This window comes from Mustela erminea, chromosome 15, assembly GCF_009829155.1.
Source record: "Mustela erminea isolate mMusErm1 chromosome 15, mMusErm1.Pri, whole genome shotgun sequence".
Taxonomy (NCBI): Eukaryota; Metazoa; Chordata; class Mammalia; order Carnivora; family Mustelidae; genus Mustela; species Mustela erminea.
In genome coordinates this window covers 14882944-14889755 of record NC_045628.1, presented here as the reverse complement: position 1 = coordinate 14889755, position 6812 = coordinate 14882944, and the positions used below count along the sequence as shown (strand labels likewise).

The 6812-nt window shown below is 46.4% G+C and overlaps 1 long non-coding RNA gene across 2 annotated transcripts; it reads right to left on the bottom strand.

Moving 5' to 3' along the window:
- Positions 1-1267: 1267 nt before the first annotated feature.
- LOC116574216 lies at positions 1268-4810 on the bottom strand. 2 transcript variants are annotated; one of them, XR_004279151.1, is made up of 4 exons: positions 4771-4810; positions 4182-4424; positions 2072-2448; positions 1268-1543 (listed from the first exon to the last, which is right to left on the bottom strand). It is a non-coding gene; the product is annotated as an uncharacterized LOC116574216 (long non-coding RNA). The 2 variants fall into 2 exon arrangements; XR_004279150.1 differs by having other exon boundaries at positions 1268-2448.
- Between the last annotated feature and the right edge of the window lie 2002 nt (positions 4811-6812).

Here is a 6812-nt window from a genome sequence, read left to right as displayed (position 1 = left end):
TGGTGACATGGGAAGGGAAAAATAGTGTCCCTCCTCTACCGACGACCTGTGTGTGGTCAACTGGACCGTGACTCAGAAACTCCAAGCCTGGACCAGCAGCTCCGTGAGGGGTGAGCGAGCAGGGAGGGGAAGGGAAAATTCCACACAGTATCAGGGACTCTCCTTGGTGCGCAACTCAAGAGTTCTGGGAAGAACGAATCAGTTGTCCATTACTGCATAACAGACCACCCCAAGACATCGGTAGTTTAATTTTTATTTTATTTTATTTTTTTATTTGTCAGAGAGAGAGAGAACTACTACAAGCAGGGGGAGCAGCAGGCAGAGGGAGAAGCAGGCTCCCTGCTGAGGAAGGAACCTGGTGCAGGACTTAATCCTAAGACCCTGATGTCATGACCTGAGCCGAAGGCAGAGGCTTAACCCACTGAGCCACTCAGGCGCCCCTCATATCGGTAGTTTAAAATAGTTAATTAGGGGTGCCTGGGTGACTCAGTCAATCAAGTGTCCAACTCTTTTTTTTTTTTTAAGTTTCTATTTATTCATTTGAGAGAGACAGAGACAAGAGAGAAACAGAGAGAGCACAAGCATGGGGTGAAGAGGGAAGGGGAGAAGCAGAGTCCCCACTGAGGAGGGATCCCGATATGGGGCTACATCCCAGGACCCTGGGATCATGACCTGAACCAAAGGCAGACACTCAACCATCTGAGCCACCCAGGCACCCCTAGTACCCAACTCCTGATTTCAACATAGGTCACGATCTCAGGGTCATGAGATCAAGGCCCACATCAGATTCCACGCTCAGCAGGAACCTGCTTGAGATTCTCTCTCCCTCTCCATCTGACCTTTTCGTGCTTGCATGCGTGCAAGTACTTTCTCTCTCTCAATAAAAATAAAAACAAAAACAAAATAATTGTTTCTTTAGTACCGTTGTGATGGTTGGTTAGGCAGCTTTGTTGCTGGCCTCACGTGGGCTCACCCATATGCCGGCAGATAGCTGGGAGCTCGGCGGGCCCTGGGTGTCCAACATGGCCTCCCGTACCCTGCAGCCTGAGCCGGCCAGGACGGTTGGAAGAGCTGGATGGCCAGGTTCCTCTCTCCACATGGATCATCTCAGGCTACCTCACAGGATAGGGCTCAGGGACAGATTGAGCTGAGGTCTTCTAAAGGATTAGAAGGAGGTAGTGAGCAGGTCAAAGGCGGAGAGCTCATAAGAGGGAGGGACATGATTTATAAGACCCTGTCAGGCAGGAGGAAGTAGTATGCTTTCTAGAAAAAAGAAAAAGGAATAAAGTTAGTTTGGTTACTGCACGAGATACCAGAAAAGAGGGAGAGTGGGTGCCCCATCGCAGTTCAAGGAGCTAAGGATCTTCTTTTTTAATCTTCATATTAAGAAAAATGGGAAACCACAGAGAGCTTTTAAGCATGATCTGATTTGCTCTTCTTAAGAAGGAGCCTAGTTGGGACCTGTGGCTGTCTCAGTCAGTAGAGCATGTGACGCTTGATCCTGGGATCATGAGTTCAAGCTCCACATCATGGGTAGAGTTTACTCAAAAGAAGAAAAAGAAAAGAGCAAGGTTATATATGTAAGATACTGCAAGGGAACGAGAAGCAGGGTCTCTAAATCTTGGCACTATTGACATTCTGGACTAGACAGTTCTTTCTGGTGGGGGTCTCGTACCATACACGGCAGGATATTTAGCAGCGATCTGACCTCCCCGCCAGTAGCGCCCCAGCCCCAAGGTATGGCAACCAAAAATGTGTCCCGACTTTGCCAGATGTCCCTGGAGGGCCAAATCGCTGCAGGCTGAGAACCACAGGGAGTGAATGCAGGGCTCGTGTGGCCACTATTACTGCGATCCAGGAGAGAAGTACTCATCGCTGGGACTTGGGTGGTGGGGTGGGGGTGGGATAGGCAGCTGGGATTTGAGAAACAAGGAACCCAACCCAGACTGTCTGGGTGGATGGACCCATTCCCAGGGTCCAGTCCTCAACCTGGCTCTCTGCCCTGCTCCTTCAACACTCCGACATGCTCTGGCCAAAGAATCTGGTCTTGCTTATGTTGGGAAATACTCACGGTCAGATGGTAGAGAGAAAACATGGGCAATACAGAGTTGCTTTGCACCCCTTTGTAGTTTGGGGATGTCATGCTCACGGAGGGCTTAAGTCTCCTGGAGGAACTGATTGAAGATCAGCAATTCAGGGTATTTCCGGGCTTGTTTTTCAATGAGGTTTGGAGAGCAGAGCCCTAGAAGTGATGACAGTGGAGAGAAGATTCTGGAATGCAATTGCAGAGGTCCCCTGCACACCTTACCGGTGACGGCTGCAATGACGCTCGTCTAGCCATCATCCCACCTTTCCGCAGAGGCCAGCTTGTTCTTTTTTTTTATTACGAGTGCTCTCCTTCGCCTTGGTTTTTACACAAGGACTAATGATTCTCTATCCTTTGCCTGCCTGCAAAGAAGTATTATGAGGATTGTGAGTTCCCAACCCTAAAACACTTGGAATTCATTCACTAGAAGATACTGCCCTTATTTCTCTACCTATAGAGTGTGGTTTTCTGTAAGAGAAGAAAGGTTGTATTTTCTCCTCCTACGAAGGAAAAAATAGATACCAAAATCCCTTTCAAATCAAAGTTTTGTTCTTGAGTCAAAGGCACCTCCTGAGCTTCTAGCCAAGTCCAATAAAAAGGCTTTGTGAGGTTATCTAAAGCTATCAGGTTCCTAAAGGTCATGTCTCATTCATGCCAAGCTTGAGAAGCGTGTCCTTTCTTTGCTTCCGACAAGGGGGGGAAATTGAATGCAAAATGCTGGTTGCATTTCTCCCCCAGTCTCAGTCAGTAGTCCGTTGCATGCGGGCGATTTGACTCTGGAATTGGTATTAAACCCACGGCAGGGCAATCATATCGAAATGCAGAGAACAATATGAAAAACTGAAAACCGATTCTTCTCCGCAGGGTCAGGAGGCCAGCACCTTTGCATCAACCTCCAATTTCTCTTCTGGACAAAGGTGACCATGAAGCATCACCACCAGGAACCCAGCCGGCAGCTGGGACTCAGTCCTACCCCTTCTCACTGAGAAGGGAATGTGAGGCTCTTTTTTAAAGTAAATTCCCATTAGTCAATGTGGAAAAGATGGCAGAAAATCACCACACAGCAAATCACAGTAATCATCGGTGCAGGCAAAAATAAGCGCTAACACTAGCAGGCACAATCATGATCAGCAATAGGATATTTACATAGTCTCAGAGGGTATCCGCACAAGACTCTTACTAAGCTCCATGGGAAAACAGTAAATGTACGGTGGACAGAGCTTTGATCCAGGTGAAATCATCAGTACGGAAAGCTATCTAGATCATCCTGAAATTATCTCTATCTCCCAATAGGATTTCAACTTGAGGGGCTCCTGGGTGGATCAGTCAGTTGAGTGTCTGACTTCAGCTCAGGTCATGATCCTGGAGTCCTGGGATCGAGTCCCACACCAGGCTCTCTGCTCAGCAGGGAGTCTGCTTCTCCCTCCGGCCCTAGTGCTTTCTCTCTCACACACTCTCTCAAATAAACAAATAAAATAAAATAAAAAGTGGGGGGTGGATTTCAACTTGACTGGTCCCAGGGGTGCCCAGCTGACACACTGCTTGGAGCTAAGATTAGCGTCTGAATGGCTGGCCTCAGGAAAGTAGGCTGCCCTCCCCAGTGTGGGTGGGCATCACACAATCCTTTAAATGCCTGCCTAGAACAAAAGACAGGAAGGAGGGATTCACTCCTTTTCCCCTGCCTCACCACTTGAGGTGGACATCTCATCTCATCTTCCCATGCCCTCCGACTGGGATTTGTGCCATTGGCTCCCTGGTTCTCAGGCCTTCAAACTTAGAATTACACCCTTTCTTGGGTCTCCAGCTTGCAGAAGGCAGACAGTGGGACTTCCCAGTCTCCATAATCGTGTAAGACAATTCCTCATAATAAACGCCCAGTTATAGGTGTATATATATCCTCTTGGCTCTGCTTCTCTGGAGAATCCTAACACATGACAGAGGAGAAGAACACAACACATTTCTATAGCATTCCCGCCAAAATTGCGTTACCTAGATTTAATTACAAGAAGATATTTGATAAGCCCACAAGTCACCAATGACATTCCTGTTGCAAAATTCAATAGTCATTTCTCATTCTAGGTTTTGCTCAACCTACCAGCGTCACATAGTTTTGTGGAACATCTATGTTTGGATCACCTTTTTCTCTTGCTTCTTATGACATAGCTCTCTTTTGGTTCTTCTCCTACTTTAGTCACCTCTTCTGATTTCTGTTTATCTTCTTACCCATGAACTTCTCTTTCTCTCATATGTGCTGACCCCCAAGGTGATCTCATCCACTCCCATGACTTTGCAACTGCAGAAATGCCAGAGGTTACATGCTCATTCCAGACAGCAGGGACTGAAAAGGGAAGAGGAGCTTCTGGTTGGCTCACAAGGTGGGCATGCGACTCTTGATCTTGGGGTTGAGAGTTCCAGCCCCATGTTGGGTGTAGGGATTACAAATAAATAAATAAGTACATAAACACACTTTTTTAAAAAGTTCTGTCATGGAATGAGAGAAACAAACATTAAGAAACAACTTCTGCTGGTGGCAAATCTTATCATAGTCCCAGTTTAGCCAAGATAGAAGTCAGATACAACTAGAGTAAAAATAGTGGATTATTATAAGGTTAATCAGATGGTAACTCTAAATACAGCTGCTAATCTAGATAACAGTTTTTCCCTGGAGAAAATCAGCTTAGCACCTGCTACTGGATATGGATGTACTGAGCTATTTCATTCCTGTACCCCAACAAGCAGAGAACACCAAGGCAGTTGGCTTTTATCTTCAAGAGCATATACTATGCCTTCATAATGTCACTATAGGATGACATAAATTTCTGGCATTATGACACAACTTACTTAGCGGGGACTTATCATCTCACTGTTACACAGAGGATCCGTCTGGCCCACGACATTGAGATCATGCTGATTGGACCTGCAGAGCAGGAAGTAGTGGGCTTTGCACTGAATGGTTCTATTCGGGAGAGGTCAACGACTAGGACATAATGACAGCCACACGGAAGGACAGAACCAAATGAGTTGATGGGAAATCCTCCTCGTGGGCAAAAATTTGAGTGGTACATACATTTCCTTACCCTCTTTGTCTGGAAAGCTTGGCCTGAGAAAGATAACCCGAGATAAAAGACAAAGTCTTTGTCATTTCCCTTTCTCCCTCCTTCCTTCCCTTCCTTCTGTGCTTTTTCCTTCCTCTTTCTTTCTTTTTAACCTATTTATCTTTTCTAGCTATCCATCATGGCTAGACTTTTAGCTAGGTGGCGGGAACTCATGGTTGGAAGAACAAGTATAGGGAAGAGATACGTGGGTGGAGGGATGGAACTTGGGCGCAGTCCCTCAGTAGGATGATATTCTTGTCCCATGGGAAGACTCCCCTGGAAGTCCTTCACTGCTGAAGACATTTGCTATTGGGGTATCCCCACTCCAGGACAGATCTTTGATTGGCCTCTTCAAGACTTGCTCAGTGAGTTCACGAACAAAATGGCAGAGCTGCTAGAGGTGGAAGGTATGTCTGGACTCAGTAACACAGACTTCATCTCACCAGGCTGGGCTTGCTGCTGTGACTACTGAGTGTCCAGCTTGCCCGCAGTGGCAGCAACCAGCCCTGACCTCTCAGCATGGTACCCTACGAAGGGTGTGCAAAGCCGCCCCAGCCGCTTCATGGCATGTTGGTCCTTGGACCTTTCTATCATCGTGAGAGCAGCAATTTGGCCATGCATGTCCTGGATTTGGATTTGATTTCCCTCTGCACCGTACTTCTGCCAGCCCCACCACCAGTGAGATTTACTGAATACCTTATTCAAAGTCATGCATTACATTCCACAGTTGATCCTGATCAAGAAACTCACTGATGGCAAAGGCAGTAATGCAACGACCTGACAATGCCCTTTGGATCCACTGGTCTTACGATACACTCCATCCCCAGTTTGCAGCTGGACTTAAAGAATATGTCCTCAGCTGGGCAACACCTGACCCAGTTCTGTTGCACTGAGCACTGGCTTGCAACTCCTCTTGTCAGTTTCACTACATCAGGTCTAACTGGCCCAGGTCCTAAATTCTTTGTTCCAGCTTCATCCTGCTGTCACCCAGACATTTTTTTCACCTAGTGGTTTTGCTTCCCCTTGGAAGGAGGACCTTCATCTATATACTACCTCCCCCAACCCCCAACCCACTGTGCTGAGAAACTGCTGCTGTGTCTAGCCTTCAGAATTATGAGAAAACAAATTCTATATATGAATAGTGGACACACAACACCCAGGTTTGGTACTTTCTTATGGGGAAGCTAAAATAGCCAGAGTCATTCATTCATTTCTGAAATATGTATTGAGCACCACGTACCACCAATCACTCCCAAAGACACTGAGGATACGGAATTTAAAAGGACAGAGAGGATCCTTGCTCATATGAAGTTTCTAGCCTAGTAGAGGAAGACAGATATAAACAAGTAAACAATAACTTCGGATAATGGGGAGTGCTATGAAATGAATATAATAAGTAGGACAGAGTCCTTATAAGGATACCAATCATTGAATTTAGGGCCCATTGTAATTAAATGTGACCTCCTCTTAACTTGATGACATCTGCAAAGACCCTGTTTCCAAATAAATGTTGCATTCACAGGTGGGGAGATTGGTGTTTGAACTTCACTCTATCTTTTGGGAATCACAATTCAAACCACAACAGGTCAGGACTGGGAGAGGATGGAATCTTTGTAGCAATGAAGTCTCAA